Raw genomic sequence first — 18,810 nt, forward strand, 5'->3', positions numbered from 1 at the left:
ATGAAGGAAAAAGTCAGTGAAAGGTCAGCACAGGGGGCCAGCTTGGCTCAGACTGTTTTAGTTTGGTCTTTGCCACTCTTTGTAGTTGAGTCCCTCCTTTGGTAAGTACCCTGCTTCTGCATTCCCACAAGATGTGTTACTCAAGAAGTGTAGGGTTTCAGCTGTGAAGAAATGCTGGATTCTGTGGTGAGGGTTGAGGGGACCTGAGTCCAGTTCCCTCTCTGTCTCAAAACCACTCATCCTAATCAAAACCCAAACGTGATCCAAGAAATCAAAAGAGGAACAAGCAATCTTTCTCATGACATTCTTCTGCCATTACCAGGTTTTTTTTTTTAATTTTATAGTAAATATTCACAAGAGATTTGTCTACATTAACTGACTTCACCTTCCACATATCCTTTCACTTTATTCCAATATCATTTGTAATAGCTTTGACATCAATGAACTTACATGATTGATCAAGGAAAAAGAAGGTTGGGAAGAAGAGATAAGACATGAATAGAAATAAACATATGGATTGAAAAGGGAATCTTTTTTGGTGGACTGGATAATTTAAAAATTATAGCATAATACACTAAGCATAATTGCTTATAGGATTTAAAACTTTAATAAACTAAGGGTGCCTGGGCGGCTCAATCGGTTAAGTGTCCAAGTGGCTCAGGTCATGAACTCACGGTTCATGAGTTTGAGCCCCCACATCACGCTCTGTGCTGACAACTCAGAGCCTGGAGCCTGCTTCGGATTCTGTGTCTCCCTCTCTCTGCCCCTCCCCTGCTTATACTCTCTCTCTCAAAAATAAATAAAACATTAACAATTTTTTTAAAAAACTTTAATGAACTATATTGTTATATAAACATAAATTGTAGAAGCTGACTAATTAAAGACTAAAAACTTCAAGTGTAGTTCAAATATATTCCCTTTAAAAATCAACAGCCATAGATAGATACTTCTTTTTGGGAAATGTCAATAAATCCTACCAAATTTAATATAAATATTCTGAATAAGAGAAAGGTGACTCTCACTTAAGTGGTAAAGAAAAACTCTAAATTGGTAAAATATTTTTAGAAATACAAAAATCCAAAATCTAATATTAGCAAATTAAATTTGCAGTGCTAAAAATATTATGCTATGATCTAAATATATATTTTGCAGGAATGAATAGAAAGCCCAAAATTAAATAATTGACTAATGTAATTCAACACAAAGGAAAAATTATCTAAACATTGATAATCATCTATAGCCAGACATAAAGAAAATATACTAAGTATATAAAAGAGGCCAGAAATAAATGTAGATATATATTATGTTTAAGCATGGTAAAAATCAGTTATGTAAAATACCATTTTTCCATTACTTGTTTTTTATTTTTTTCTTTTTTTAATGTTTTAATTTTTAATATTATTTTTTTTTAATTTTTGAGAGAGGGAGAGAGACAGAGCACAAGTGGGGGAAGGGCAGAGAGAGAGGAACACACAGAATCCAAAGCAGGCTCCAGGCTCTGAGCTGTCAGCACAGAGCTCGATGTGGGGCTTGAACTCACAGACCGTGAGATCATGACCTGAGCCAAAGTCAGACACTTAACTGACTAAGCCACCCAGGTGACCCTCCATAAATTGTTTTTAAAATTCAATCAAACTCCAATTCTTCTTCTTCTTCTTTTTTTTTTTATAAATTTGTCTTGCTCTTCTTCTCTCTCTTTCTCACACACACACTCTCTCTCTCCACTTTCAATTTCTCTCTCTCTCCTCCTCCCTCATATATCTGTTTGGATGGTCAGGAAGAGACAAGAAAAAGAAAAATAAATGAGGCAGTAGGTGTTTGATCTACTGGATATAAAGATTCTATTCTAAAGACAGAATATTAAAAATAGTAGGACATTGGTCAAAAGTTAGGTGAATAAATAGCAATGAGTATGACTAAAATCAGATTATATTCATATTCATATGTATATGTGTATACACATGGGTGGATGTAGGTATGTGTGTATATATACATACAAACATACATTTGTGTGTGTGTAATTATATATATGAGTTTGGTATAGAAAATAAATGACATTATTACAATTCAATATGGAAATTATGGAGTTGATGTTATGGAAAATTTAGATAACCAGTTCAAAAATGGAAAGATGGATTCCTATATGCTGATAAATTCCAACATGATGAAAATTTCTGTGACAAATAATTCAAGGTGGAAGAGATTTTCATATTTATTTTTTAATGCCTGAAGTAAAAAAACAGTAACCTATAAGGAAAATATGAGTATATATTAAATATTTATAAAGAAATATAAAAAGTATGAGAAATAATATTACAACCAAAGCTAAAATACTATACAGAAAAATATTTTTCAATGTAAAATAATATATAAACAATATATACATATAAATGTGTGTATAATATATGCATAATTGACAAATTAAAAAGAAAAAGACAACCCCATAAAAATTTGTATAAAATGTATGAACAGCCAACTCATATAAAGGGTGTTTGAATAACAAATACATATTTAAATGTATTATCATCCTCATAATTTGCCTTGTTAATTATATACATACGTATATGTATATACTATGTAATGTCATTTTAGGCTATTGTATTAGAAAAATTAAAAGATGTGAAAAAAATCAAATGTACCTGAAGACATACAACAATAAGGAATTTCGTTCAGTGATAGAACATATATATTATGCAACCACTCCTGAGAACAAATTGGCAACATGTAATAAATTTTCCATTGATTCTCTGGAGTTATACTTGGTAAAATCTCTCACATGTATGCAGAGACATTTATAAGTATTGATGTGCTGATAAATGTTAGGCAAACGGCTCTCCCAGTATTATACCAACATAAATTTCAGTTATTATTTTTGTTTATATTAACAAGCAAGAAAAAAGTGAGAGAAGACTGATGGCAGGGCCTACCCTCATTCGTCAATCTGGTGAGCGACTTCTTTGCTGAATTAGAGAATAGTTTTTAACATTGGAAGAACATTTCTTCACATTGTGTGCCATACAACATAAAGGCGACACACAACTCAGTTTATTTTAATCTGCATAATTAACATTTTCCTTTATGGTCTTAAATCTAAATATGAAATAAAAACAGTGAGACGAGTCTTATCTGTAGCGTTTGCCAATGTCTATGGTATAAATATACTCACAATGGCCTAATTCAATCTATCAATATAGCACCACTGAATGGGGATTTGGGAGAGATGTATAGTAATAAACCATTCCATAGAATTTTTATTATACACATACTATAAACATGAAAAAAAACCTACTGGATCACAGCTAATAGCAAAATACAATATAAAAATTAAGAAGTGATGAGTTTGGGTCACTTATTACCTTTGTTTCTAATATAACCATTTAATTGTAAGATTATATAATTAAATTTTTTAAATTGCTATGCTTAATAATTGTTTGCAAAGTTTTTGGAATGTTGACAACTGATTTTTGGCCTGATCTAGCATACCACTATATGTAAGATTATCACTACAAAATTTTCTGTGAATGTGAGAGAATGGAAATACATCATTTTAAAAATAATTGCAGATTGGGTGACAATAAGACAGATACAATAAAGTAATATTATTGATTATCTGTCTTGAATAAATTGATCACTTCAGTGCCTCGTTTTAGTATTGCTGTGAATATTGTGACACCAAACTTGCACAAAGAACTTGCTCACTGAGGTTGAATATTTTTCAATTATTTTCTTGGAGTAAAGGATAGAAATTAATTAAGTTATTATAATTATGTAAAAACCACATTCAAAGTGGGCAACATAGTAACAAACACTATACAGGACAGAATTCAGTCATTAGCAAATTATACGTCCCTTTTACTACCTCAAATATTAATAAATCCTAACTTTGACTTGTACATGTGCCAGAAATCTAGCAGTGATAAATAATAGCCTTCAATTAGAAATCACTCCTTAAGTTAGGATCCAGGATTGATTCAAATATTCAGAATTATATGGCACAATTACCAAACAGAGGATGCCATTCCCAACAATCTCTTATGAGTTGTTTTCTACTAAAGTGTGAAGCAAAAACAAGAACAACAACAACAAAATAACTGTAATCTAACCTATGACTTAAGGTATGCATTTAGATTAATGACTGAAAACTAGAACAATAATTTTATTACTAATATCCATTTATTTATTTTTAATGGTACCTTCAACTGGTGATCACACTGTTTGCTGAATCTTTAGATCTTCCAAATTTGAGAATATCTTCTCTAGTGTCATGTTTTTTGAATTCTTACGCAAGTTTGTTATTCGTCATCACCCACTTATATAGGTTCTGGTTCCCAAATCTGATTCCAATATCCAATGGCTAAATATATACATTATGTACGTGCACTGCAAACTTTTATGATGGAATGTCTTAAGGAATATGGTTATAAAGATACCTTTATAAAAATCTTGAGCCATTAGTACATTGTGGGACTGGAATGACTCCCAACACAACCTTCAATAAGTTGAGGTGTATAGCACCAAATCTATAAGAAATCATCATTGATTTTTCTCTTTCTTGCACAATCCACATGCCACCCATTAAGAAGCCTTTTTCCATATATCCAAAGCATGTTCAAATCTAGCCACTTCTTAATATGCCCTGTACTAATCTAGGCATCATCTTTTATTTTGGTTTATTTCAAGAGCTTTCCTGACTCTACTTTGTTTTTCTTTTACCACCATCATCCCTTACCTGGATCTCAGACACAATTACAACTATCCAAAGGCAGTCTATCTAAGTATTATGAAATAATAGTAGTTTCTCATCACCTAACCTTGTGCAATTGGTCATTCAGCTGCTATCTGCGTACTACTTTTCATTTCTTCTCATTCTCCTCGAGTAGATGTAGCCGGTTTGCTGCCCCTCAAATGCTCCCTTCCTTTTCTCCCCTTATGCCTATTAGCTGTTCTCTCTGAGTGAAATGCTCTCTTCCACAAAATATTTAAGAGCCTGCTGCCTTATCATTCATGTCTCAGCTTAATTTTTAATAAATGTTTGCTTTATAAATGTATCTAGTTGGCTGTACAGACTCAACTGATGAATAACAATTGCTTAGCATACATTTTAGTATCCTTATCTTTACACTGTTCTGACAGAACTGGAGAGATGATTACAATCCAGAATGGGAGTCTTATTCCAGTAGTCGTAATTACCTTACAGAGATGTAAAATTTAAATGAGAAAACATATACAATTACAATACAATAATAAGCATCAATAATTATCTTTTTCCTCTTTAAACCTCTTCTCAGAAGCTATGCAGAAAATGAAATAATACTGCGGTCACTGGAATTCAGAGATGCATCTTCAGTTCATATATAAGGTTTGGAATGGGCCCATGATAAAGAGGACTAAATGGTTCAGACTTGTGATCATACTGACCAACACTCCTTCTTGTACTAGTCCTCAGTTAACGTCAAGAAAGTGTGAAATGGAAACACTCTTAATTAAATAAATGAAGACACTTGTGATCCTTTGCACACATATTTCTTAAGTACCTACTGTGCTTCAGGCACTATTCTAGGTGAAAGAAATGCCAAATAAAGTATGAATAGCATGATTACTGATTTAATAACTTCAAATTTTTATCTCTAAATCTCGGCACGTATTTGTAAAAGTGATAAAAATCAAAGTGTCATTGGATGAGATTCTGGTTGTGAATGAGCTATACAAAAAGCATGAAATCTAAAAACAAAAGAGCTATGTCATCCTGAGATCCATTAAAATGATCCAGTTTTATGAAAGGTGTGTCTCTTTATATGTAATAGAGGTTATCCTGGGTTGCACACAGTATTTCTCTCTGAAATCACTATGGAAACTGCCACAATAGATTATAAACTCCATGACCCTCTATTATAACACTTTTATTTTGTGTGTAGAGTTTTTTTTTTCCTTCTTGCAAACCTTTCAATGCAGCATTATCAGGAAGTATTCACATATCCCTATAAATCTATTAAAGAAAATAATTAAAATAAGTTCAATTTTAGAAGAAGAAAGACTTTGAACTTTGTGACTGATTAAATTCTGGACAATTTTCCTTCCATTTTGAGTTTGAAGGACATGAGTGATTTTTCTTTGAAATTCTGTTCTTTTTGAGAACAACCAATACAATTTTTGTCCTTGACCAAAGGTGTCATTAATGAGTGAATGACAAGAGTGAAGGAGCCCACAGAACAAGGCAACACAAGAACACTAATGAACAATCTACCCAGGCCGTGACTTGGTGATGGAGGATCATTAATTCGTAATACGCATAGATATAAGCAAAGTTTTCCATATCTTATTTTCCATTAAAAACCTTTAACAAACCATCCAAACGGAGTTTAAGTAGAGAATGATTGCCTGAACCACTTTTCGAACTTGAAAATCAGATAAATTCAAAAGCAATATTTCTATTCCCTGTGTGCTTTATATTCTAAATTGTAAGTATAATACAATCGGTCTTAAAATGTCAGTTGGTTTTGAAGCCACTATTGCTCCCTATCACGTTTTCACTTTTATTTCTCTGTGTGTATGTGTGTTTTAAGTGGGACTTTTTATTTTTCTTTTTAACGTTTATTTATTTTTGGGACAGAGAGAGAGCATGAATGGGGGAGGGTCAGAGAGAGAGGGAGACACAGAATCTGAAACAGGCTCCAGGCTCTGAGAGGTCAGCACAGACCGGACGCGGGGCTCGAACTCACGGACCCCGAGATCATGACCTGAGCCGAAGTCCAACACTTAACCGACTGAGCCACTCAGGCGCCCCAAAGTGGGACTTTTTAAATAAAAATGTGATATTTCTATAGTTTAATATTTTTATGGTTTACATTCCATCATCTTAAACTCTGGCCTGAGTCACTATTTTAAGACTGAATGTTGGTAACGTTTCAAATGTAAATCTTTAGTTTAATTCCATGTCAGTAATCTGTGATATGTTAAGTATCTTTATGAGCCATGATAAATAGAGGAAAGTTTGTATCTGACAAATTTTAAAACCTGTTCTCTTAATCATGGCACTCATTACCATACTTTAGACAGACCTTGTTTTCTCCACTGAATTAAAATAATTATCTCCCCCCCCCCAGTAAGGATATTTTTAAAGGAAAAATAATGTTGGATTGAAAATAAACATACAGATCAGTCTATATGTCCATTGCTAGTGGCTCCTGATGTCTGCATTTTGGAAAATATATATAAATTAATATCTAGTTTTACAGTATGTCAAGATATCATAATAACTTGGGAATACATAGTTTAATTTTCAGTTGACTCTATAGCTTGATTGGGGTCCCAAGTGCAATAGAATTTATGTAACCCTAACCTATATAGATTATTCTTGTTAAGGAGAGGCCACAAACTTCATCTCGGATTATCTCCTTTTAAGCAGATTGCAATTATTTTCATGATATTCAAAACCTTGTAAGGGACTGCTCCAACTGGGAATTTTATAAATTTTTCCATAAATAATTTTTTAAATGTTTATTTATTTATTTTGTGAGATACAGAGGGCACAAGCAGGAGGAGGGGCAGAGAGAGAGAGGGAAAAGAGAATCCCAGCAAGCTCTGTGCTGTCAGTGCAGCGCCCAACATGGGGCCTGAAACCAAGAATCTCAAGACCACCACCTGAGTCGAAATCAAGAGTTGGATATTTAACCAACTGAGCCACCCAGGTTCCCCATTTTTGAAAAATGTTTATTTATTTTGAGAGAAAGAAAGGGAATGCAAGAGGGAGGAGAGACAGAGGGGAGAGTCTAAATGTCACTTTTTAAAAGACTTGTAATTTACAGAAAAAGCAATAATTATCATGCTTGTCAAAATAAGGACTAAATATAAAACTCAATAAAATTTGAAACAACATTCAAAAGAGTACATTATCTAAAATTTTATCACTAATAAGCAGTGGCTTTGTTGGAAGTGATTTTAAATTCAACCCAGCACAGCATTGAGATGTAGCTAATGCATTTCACGTGTTCTCATTTTCCCAATTTGAGTGAGTTAATTTCTTATTCTATGAATTTGGAATTGGGCAATGATAACTAAAGTGTTACAGTAATGCCTTTGTGGTTATCTTGGTAAACAGGAGGTAATGTGACTTAATTACAGTTCATTGTTTTTGTCCTGATGTTAAGTAAATAAAAATTTTATTTAAAAAAAAGTGTTGATACCAAGCTAAAAATAACTGAACAAAATACATATTCACACCTTCCTTTGAAAATCTATAAATGAGTTTCATAAGAAAAAGAAACTTTTCATAGACATAAACATTATATAGCTGTGTGTGTTATAAGGGCAGTTTTAAACTAATACTGTCTCTAGCTAACAGGAAGCTAACAGTAAGAATAGCACCTCCAGGTGATATTCTGATTGATTGGTGATTGATTTAAATTTCAGCAAAATCTCTGATTTCTGTCTCTACTGATCCTTGCTCATTCGTTCGTTTGTGCTTTATTCTTATTGCCCTGTTACCATTGTTTGGTGAACAGTAAATAATGAATAAAAGTTTGCTGACTAAATAAATTGCACTCAGAACCTGTTGCAAGTCATTTAAACTCCTATCAAGATTCGCGGGGCGCCTGGGTGGCTTGATTGGTTAAGCGTCCAACTTCGGCTCAGGTCATGATCTCGCACTCCGTGAGTTCGAGCCCCATGTCGGGCTTTGTGCTGACAGCTCAGAGCCTGGAGCCTGTTTCAGATTCTGTGTCTCCCTCTCTCTCTGCCCTCCCCTGTTCATGCTCTGTCTCTCTCTGTCTCAAAAATAAATAAACGTTAAAAAAAAAAAATTAAGATTCTCTTACACCCTGCAACTAATAATAACAAGCAACAAATAGTTACAATATCACATTATCCGCCATTCAAGGGAAGCATCAGTCACATAATGCAGATACCTTCAATGAAGGTAAATTGAAATTTTTTGAAAGAGATTTTAGAGACTGCCAGTATGGGAATTCTATATATCACTATGCTTAGCAATGATCCTAGCAGAGCCAAGAATTCCTGCCCTGTGTCCCAGAAGACCCTAGACTGTCCAGAGTTGATTAAACCAGGGGTGGGACCTGGAGACAAACCAGGCTGACTGGATTCCCTGAAATGAAGTTTTGGAAATGGGATATAAAAAACTTAGTTGTTTGTGAGGAGCTAGAAGATTAGGTGGGCTAAGGAGCTAAGAATGCCATCTAGGGAAAGAGATATGACTGATCATGGGAAAGCCAATGAGCGAGTGGGCCTGTAGTCTTCAGAGAGGATTAAATGAAACAATGCAGAGAAGCAGAGCATCTAGCCCACTGGAGCCCCAGGCAGAAGACACAGAGGTAATGATTTTTCGGTTCCCAGAAGGCCCACCAATACTTCTGCTTTTAAATTGGGGGAAATTCTAATGTGTTTTTTGGATGATCTCCTCCTTTTTAGTGTTAAAGCTTGATTTTTTTTTCTCCTTTTAAATAAAATGAACCAAATTAAATATACACTTGTAGAAAAATGCAATGTGAACAGATTTTTTCAATAACTTGTACTTGTTAAGTGACATTGTTTAATTCAAAGTAAGATCTGAATACTGTGAATTGTACTGAATTCTGCCGCATCAGGCTTTTTTGATGCAGTGCTGAAAGCCACGCACTTTAAAAATCTGGGCACATTTGGAATTATTTAGAGCACAGGAACCTTTAGTTTGGCAAGAATACAAGGTAAAGACTTCCTGGGGGAACTTACTCTTGGAATGTGCTGCATCTAGTGTCAAAAGACACTGAGATCTGTGAATAAAATGCCACCAACACTAGTCTTGCCCTAACTCTTCATCTAACCTCAGTAAAAAGCCTAAACTCCTACAAAAGCGGGTATTTATATACCCTTCTCTGGTTATTGCCCTTTCATCCTCATACAGAAATAAAATTAGAAATAAAATGTACAATTTTGTTCCTATCCCTCTTCCTAAGCACTTTAAAAACTTAATACAGGAGGAAGCTAGAGTCATGGTTTTATATAAAATATGAACTACTACTTGATTTAAGCAAAATATATTGTTTTGTCTTACTTAATTTCTTTTCACTGTTTCAACTGTTTGTAAGACCTCCCTTTGAGGACTGCCATTCCCATCTTTGGTCCCCGAGCCTGTGGCAGACCACTAATATGGGAAAGCATAACTCAGCTAACTAGGCAGAAGACCCCACGTCATGCACGAGCACACTGTTGAAATCAGGAATATATTGCTTTCGTTGTGACCATAAGTCTGAGGAAATTGCTTTAAAGCTGTGTTTCCTCATTTGATTACCCTAAATTTTACACTGTTGTGCACAAGTGTCTGGAGAACAATTGCATGCATTTATCATCTCCATTTTAAAAGTATTAGGTATCTTGGAAGCATTTGAACCCTCCCATGGAAAAATGCTATGCAAGGTACCGCCCAGGGCAATATGTGCTAATATATAATTATTCTGCTGAAATTCATGTTGAAAAACAGTAACCTGCTTTGAGAGACTCAGAATTATTCTCTTTTCCAATCTCACAACCTCTGCTTTTGTGTAAGACTTCATCAATTGAAGTGTGCAATTGTACAATACTAGTTTAAGCATTTTACAAATTCCAAACTGGGGGGAAAGCAACTTTCCAGGCACACAAACTCTTACTTATGACAGAACATGGATTTCTAAGTAAGCAGTTGCTAGAGAGGTTCCTGCCCGAAAAGTGACAAATAGGGAAACCAATTTGACAATAAATTTCATATTAAAAAAAAAGACCAATGGGAGTCACTGAAGAATAATCAGAAGAATTTACTTTTAAATTATGCTTTCCTGGGGCGCCTGGGTGGCGCAGTCGGTTAAGCGTCCGACTTCAGCCAGGTCACGATCTCGCGGTCGGTGAGTTCGAGCCCCGCGTCAGGCTCTGGGCTGATGGCTCAGAGCCTGGAGCCTGTTTCCGATTCTGTGTCTCCCTCTCTCTCTGCCCCTCCCCCGTTCATGCTCTGTCTCTCTCTGTCCCAAAAATAAATAAACGTTGAAAAAAAAAATTAAAAAAAATTATGCTTTCCTTTATAATTTTAATAAAATCTAATCAGAGCTGGGTTATCTTTCTGAGTCTAAGTTTTCTTTGTTTATGCTTTTTCTTCTAAATATTTGAAAGGAACACATCTGTTTATTAAAAAACAGAAGAAACTTAACAACTATAGCATCTTCCAGGCCAGGACCAGGAGAGGTGGGCATGGGGTCAGAGAGGAGTCAATTCTGATTTAAATCACCAAATTCCCAGGCTCTGGAGTTCCTAAGGTCAGGGCAAAAGATGTTTAGCCTTTCCAACTTTTTTTGGAGGGCCCTGGAATACATATGTATTCATTTCTCCAAAGACCAAAACAGCTCTTGATTTTGCAATATCCAGAGAAAGATGGGCCAGTATATGCAAGTAACAGGTACTTTCCCTGTGAATCTAATTGATAACAACAGCATTCCAGAAATCTCTACTATTAATATACGATATGACTAAAACAAGGCCTTATCTCCTTAAATGTGTGTGTGTGTGTGTGTGCGCGCGCATGCGTGTAAAAACACAAATAAGCATAGCTGTATATATGTTAGGAGGTAATAAACTTTTCTTTGTAGAAATTCTTCATATAGAGGGAAAAAGAGGGTAAAGGAAAAAAAAATGTGACAGGTGGTGTTTAGACCCCCTTGCTAATGAAAACTCTAAGGGTCAATCTGTGCCGGGGTAAGGATCAGTGAGCATGTGAGCTATAGCCATATGAGGAAGAGTGATGTAGAATAAATAAGTTAAAATAAAGGGGAATCATTCAAGGAAGATCCTATACAAATTATTTCCTCTCAACTGTTAAAAAATACTAATTTTTCAGGTCTAAAAAAAAAACAACAACAACCCAAGTTTAAGGTCTTGGGCCTTAATGGCAGTGGAAACAGCATGGAAATAATTGTTTTCCCTTCAAAATGGAAAAAAAAACCAATTACTTTGGTTATTTTTATTACTTTTTGGAGAGAATATGCAATAAAAGGGAAGTTTGAGTTTGAGAACAGGGCATTTGAGTGTAGTCCAATGTTTATTTTTGAATGATTGTTTTACTGAAAAAAATTTTTAAATGTATCTTTGTCCTTGAATAGAAATAATGAAAATGTTCTTAATTTACATGTCAATATGCTGATTTTTTTTTCCTATTTGTTTGATCTGATATTCCATATGTATTTACTAGAGTGCCACACTGAGTGGTTTAAACAATAGAAGTTTATTCATTCACAGTTCTAGAAGCCAGATGTTCAAGATGAAGCTATAGCTAGGATTGGTTTCTTCTGAGGACCTCTCTCCTGGGCCTATAGATGGTCATCTTCTTCCTGTGTCTCACGTGGGCTTCCCCCAGTGAGTGGCTGTGTCCTAATCCCCTTCCCCTAAAGGACACCACCCTATAACCTCATTTAACCTTAATTATCTCTTTAAAGACCCAAACTCCAAATACAGTCACATTCTGAGGTATTGAGGGTTAGGATTCCATCATATAAATTTGGGAGGGGGGCACAATTCAGCCAATAACACCATACTATTTCTTTCCATAGTGTATTTTCATCTGCAAATTCTAATTTTTTTTTTAGGTCTGGAAAATATGCTCCAATTATTTAAGAATATCACCTTCAATATTTCTAATACACACTTTCATATTATTATACAGATATTTGTGCATGAAATTCTTCCCTGTCCATCGAAATCTAAACTATTAACCAGAATGGAAAATATCTTGTCATGGTGTGTGTACACAAATACATATTTTATATATATATATACATATATATACATATATATATATATACACACACACATTTACACATACATGTATGTATATATATATATATGTGTATAAATGCACGTAAGCTGTAATGGACAAGAAAAGGGCTAAAGAAAAATATTCATATTTCATGAACAGATTGCAAAGTATTGTTATGTTCTCAGTCCTGGTGTGCTTTTCAGAAATCGCACTCTATCCCAGTAGTGTAGATGGTATATATGAAAGAGACTTTTATATTAGTGAATTTGTGTTCCACCATTTCATGAAGAAACCAAGCATGATTTCCTTTTAACTATCGTCTATTTAGACACTGATTCGCTTTACCTAGAAAACCTTCTTTCTAATTAAAACTCTAAAATAAATCATAAGGGAAATCATAATCACAGTAGAGAACATGAGAAGAACACTGTTCAGGGTAAGGGTCAATTTTAATCACCTATCTCATTGACTATTTCTTGTAGTTACAGATGCCTGCGCAAAACTGTCTCTCCCTCTCCGCCTGAACATCATTCACCCACCCCTCTTTACATTGTGTTTTGTATAGGTCAAATTCTAGGCTTTAAAATCACGTTATCAGCAAAAAGCATCATAAAGTCTTTGAATCATTTCACCTTCCCAAGCTCAGTTATTTTGTCAAAATACTTACAGAATTGTTTTAGAAATAATTATCAAAATACCTTTTAGCTAAAATGGGAACAATAATTATTGTAAAAACATTGAGGAACTACAACAACATGGAAACAAAATGTCTGGGATGAAGATAAAATATGGGCTATTTTAATTTTATCTCCAGCCTTGCCCCAGGCACTATCTGACAAGGTAAGGTGAGGTTATGGCAGTCGGCAAGAGAAAGTCCCCAATTCTCCTCTCTCTTTCTACTTCGTATTTCTTAAACATTAAACCGTGGAAATATCAGAACCCTACAGTGACTGAATTTCAGACTTGGGATGCCTCTGAAGTCTCTTCTTATCAGGGGACAAATGCAGGGTCAGCAGGTTCATGCTGCACATTTTCAAGGGAAAGAAACTCAAATACTTTATGCTTCTAAAAATCTATCACTTTTTAACCTTTCACTTTTGGTGTAATTTGGTGAAACCACATGTAATTTGATTTGATTGCAACAGAGTGTAAAATTGCATTTTTTGTTTCCCTTTGTTATAAAAAAAAGTATATATGTTTGACGGGGATGGCAGCAAAGCTGAGGCAGGGAGGAAGAGTGGGGTGCAGGCAGGGAGGGCTATGTTTATCAGATTGAGTCCTGTGCTCCCTTTGTACCACAACTTTCTTGTCTACACTCACCCCCATTTCCCTTCTCTTGCTGCACGAGCGAGAACTGCTGTTCAGTGACCAAAGGTTACAGGACTGTCTAATCACTTATTAATTTATAACACTATTCCTCAAATTGTCTTTCATACTTCATCGTGTGCACATGGCCATTATTGCTTCAAAAGCTAATGATGCTATAAAAATATCTATGGCTTAAGAAGGACACTATCTAAATGAAAAAGTCACAAACACCTCTGGAATATTGTAATGTCAGCAGGCTCAGCACCTGAGGACCTGAGAATAGACACTGCATGCGTTTTGGTGTTCTATTATATACAGGGTTGTTCTTTTGTGGTTTCATGGCAGTTATTTCCAAGCCTTGTCTTTCTCCGAGGTGAGATGAGAAACAGTCTGGGTGAGTAATTGTTTTGTTTGGGTCGTTGCAGACCTTCTCTAAGTCAGAAAAATGGATGTGATGACCTCAGGAAATTCCTTCAGGTCTTATTGTCCTAGGAAATCAAATATATTGCAAGCAGCCAAATCCATAGCAAAAAAATTAGCATTGTAAATATACCCATTTTCTACACACACTGCATTCATGTTGTTTTATACAAGGGAATATTAGCTTATTAGCTAATCTAATTTTCTCGTGACATAAAATTGTTTCTTTTGCTAGCATGCATGTTTCAGATTCATGCATACTACGGTGTGTAATTACCAATGATATATTTTTTTATACAGCAAGTGACATCATCCATTTTTTATTATTTTTTTACCCCAGAGGACAATAAACAGTTACACACTTACCTATGCTGATCATACTGTTTACACATGGCAGATGCTGATGTAGTTGTAAACTGAAAGGTAAGAATTAAAATGCAACACCACAAGTTAGAAATGTTGCTAAGGCTGTCCTGCTAAAATAAAATCTAACATTTTAACATACAATATGATACCTTCCAGTAAAATAAAATTACGCTTAAACAAAAAAATATATTTATTTTATTTCTTATTAAAGGGATTAAGTAATTAAAAAATATATTTAATGTTTATTTTTGAGAGAGAGAGACAGAGCCAGAGTGCGAAGGAACAGAGAGAGAGGAGACACAGAATCTGAAGCAGGCTCCAGGTTCTGCTCAACGCAGAGCCTGACACAGGGCTGGAACTCATGAATCAGGAGATCATGACCTGAGCCAAAGTCAGAGGCTCAACCAACTGAGCCACCCAGGCGCCCCATAAATAATTATTTTTAAAAACATTTACTTGCTCATTGAGAGTAAAAGAATGAATCTCGAACTTTCAACACACATCTATAATGTTTCCCATATTGTCCAGTTGGAATCCTTTTTCCTGAGTTCTCTGCTTATCATTTTTCTTCATCTTTATGGTAGCATTCTCTCACAAAGCCAAAAAAAAAATGAAAAAAGAATTTCAGGAATAATTTTGTCTTTTAATCTGGGAACAATAGAAATTAGTGTAGCAGACCTCTCTCTCTCTCTCTCTCTCTCCCCCCCCCTCCGCTGCCTCTGTCTGTGTACATGTGTATTTGTCTCTCTGTCTTTCTTTCTCTTTCATTGAATAAGTTCAAATGGCAAAGAGATTTCTCAACTACATTCTCCAAAATGTGTGACAATCTTCATACAATACTAGTAATTCCTGTAATGTGCAGTATTAAAATATATGAAATAAGAATGTGTTTTCCAAAAGCCAGAAATACATAATAAAAGGAGCCCTGGAACTAATGACAACAAGATACATTAAAACCCCCTCTAGAGTTTGAAGCCTGATTTGAGCTCTGGTATCTGCAGCAGGTAGGTGCCTGCAGCCCAGTGCAATGGGGTGGGAGGTGGTTAGAGATCAGCCAGCGGAAACCTGTTTAAGCTTTTTAGTTGCTGTCGCACTTTTGTTGGCCTGCCCTGTAACAAAGACAGTAGTAACAGCTCAAACTATTCATCCAGTTTGTAAAAACCAGTGCAGACAAACAGTAGCTGTCAGGCACTTTTTCTTCCACTAGAGTTCCTCCAAATACTAAGTCCTCAGCATTATCACTTACAAAACTGTCTCCTCCAAGTCCTTCCTTTTCCTAAGACGTTAAGTTGGAACACTCTTCTGAGGAGTTCCCTTCTCTCTGGCATCTTCGCTTCTCAAGTAATGTTTGAATTTGGTCTTTTTATGTCTTACGATGGATTTTATTTTTTATAATTTATCTGTTTTTTTTTCCAATTATTCTTGGCTATCTATAGTAGATAAAATAAAATAAAATAAAATAAAATAAAATAAAATAAATCTCCACATCCAAAACCTCAAAACAGTGAATGTGTTATTATATGGCAAACACTACTTTGCACATGTGATTATACTAATGGTCTTGAGATGTCGAGATTGCCATGGATTATAGAGGTGGACCACTATAATTGCTAGGGTCTTTATAAGGAGAAGGCAATGTGACCACAGAAATAGTACCTGGAGTAACGTAGCCAAGATGAATGCAGCCACTAGGAGCCAGAAGAGGCACGGAATGGAATCTTGGCTACCGGCTCCAGAAGGAACCAACCTGGCTGACACCTTGACTTTCAGAAAATCATTGAAAGTGCTTTTGGACCTCTGCCCTCCAGACCATAAGAGAATATATCTGTATTGTTTTAAGCCACCAAGTCTGTGGCAATTTGTTACAGCAGCATTTTAAAATTAATATACTATTCTTGGTGGTCTGTATGATTTGGAAGAAAGAGGAAAAGACTACCATGCAAACTAGTAATGACAATTACCAGTCACATCAAAGCAAGCACAGGATCCCCATCAGTAGAGTGAGAGGAGGTAGGAGGTAAATGCAGAGACCAAAAATTATCAGCAAATACACATGTCAAAAAAGGGTAGCTCCCCCATCTTTAGTGAAAGTCTGAGCAAACAAGGCTGTATGTGACCAGGGAATTCTGGAGAAATTCTCTAAGGTTCCAGTTTGGTTACAAACACAAAAATTTAATAGAAACTCAAAGACCAGGTGATACCATAATGGTCAAGACCTTGAAAAGAGATCTGGCAAACACATGCTCTCAGAAGGGCAGAGGCTTTCTCTGAAGAAAAGATAATGCAAATTTATTTGAGCAGTTAATAACACCAGTTAAGGGAAAGAAAAGGATCTAATGGAAGGGATGGGTAGAGAAAACTGACACAAGCAAAGATTTATGAGCAAAATAGAATACTCGTCTAAAAGTGGAAGATAGGGAAATGGCTCACCGAGAAGACAAAGCCCAGCCAATTCCAGCCAGACAAAAATAAACATAGGATGCAAGAAAAAATTCATCTCTTTAAGAATGGATGCAAGTGAAGATTAAAATAATATACAGTTGTTACAAGAAATAAAAATGAAAATAGAGTGAATAAGTCTCAAGGGACAATAAAATGACCAAAAATATTTGAAAAGTTTGACTTAAAACTTTATTTGAAAACAACTTTTTAATTTTTATAATTAAAAAAATTGTTTTTAGTGTTTATTTTTGAGAGAGAGAGAGAGACAGAGTGCGAGCTGGGGAGGGGCAGAGAGAGGTAGGGAGACTCAGACTCTGAAGCAGGCTCCAGGCTCTGAGCTTTCAAGACAGAGCCTGATGTAGGGCTTGAACTCAGGACATGGACAATGAGATCACGACCTGAGCCGAAGCAGGACTCTTAACTGACTGAGCCACCCAGGCACCCATTTTGTTTTTGTGGGTTTTTTTTTTAATTTTTATTTGAAAACTTTAAAATAGACAACTTATTTAGAATAAAAAAAGTGGGGGAAAATGTTCAAATATAATATTTAGAAAAAGTAGGGTATGAAATGACACCTAACCAAATTTAGAAATTGTAAATATATATTAAATTAAAATACATAATTAATATATAAATAAAATAAATACATATAAATAAAAATATATATCTATAAAATTGGGCTCCAAAAGACAAAATAAAAAGCAGAAGAGATTTTATTGAAAATTATAATACCATCCATCCCACCCTACCTCTGCCAACACATTACTCTTTAGTAATTTACTACCCTAGCTTAAATTCTGTTTAGAATTCTTTACTATTCGAAGCTCCCAAAGTTAAGTTTGCTTTTTCCTGTCAATTCTTCATAGATTTGTTGTCTCTTTGTCTAAAAAATATAAAAACTGCCTTGATCATTTCTTTAGATCTCAATTCCATTATCGGGCCTCCGTGCACAGGTAATAAAACTCTGTGTGTGTGTGTGTGTGTGTGTGTGTGTGTGTGTGTGTGTGTTTTCTCTTGTTAATCCATTTCATACAGATTTAATTCTTAGTCCACCTGGAAGAATTTGAGGGTAGAGAAGAGTTTTCCCTCCCCTTCAACAGCAACATTTATATACTCATCAATACTTTAAGATCATCAAGAAAGAAAACATGAGTCAACCTTCATTCAGCTATATTAACTTCAAGTTAATGCCACAGGAAAATAGTTATGGAGATAAACAGACTCAGGGACTATTTTTCCCTTGATATTTCCAAGAATATCTACCAGGGAATAAGTTCAGCTCACCAAAAAACAAATCAAAATCTTTGGCATGATATCGGAGAGTGACAATGAACATTTTATTTACAGTACTAATTTTTAAAATGTGGATAAATGAAAAAATGATATATATAATTTTTACCCTGACAATAAAGAAATAATACAGTTAAACAAAATATTGGAGATGGTAAAGACTAATAAGTATACTTGAGTTTAGAAAGTTCCACCCTAAGATAATACCAGAGGACTTA

The 18,810-nt window shown here is 34.9% G+C and overlaps 1 long non-coding RNA gene across 2 annotated transcripts in view; it reads right to left on the reverse strand.

Moving 5' to 3' along the window:
• Positions 1-18,810, reverse strand: part of LOC111558377 — a 540,126-nt gene that overhangs the window by 41,075 nt on the left and 480,241 nt on the right. For both annotated transcript variants that reach the window (XR_006591608.1, XR_002739206.2), the window contains one exon: positions 14,861-14,910. This is a non-coding gene — a long non-coding RNA (uncharacterized LOC111558377). The remainder of the gene's footprint in view (positions 1-14,860; positions 14,911-18,810) is intronic.

The sequence above is a fragment of the Felis catus genome, chromosome F1, assembly GCF_018350175.1.
Source record: "Felis catus isolate Fca126 chromosome F1, F.catus_Fca126_mat1.0, whole genome shotgun sequence".
Taxonomy (NCBI): Eukaryota; Metazoa; Chordata; class Mammalia; order Carnivora; family Felidae; genus Felis; species Felis catus.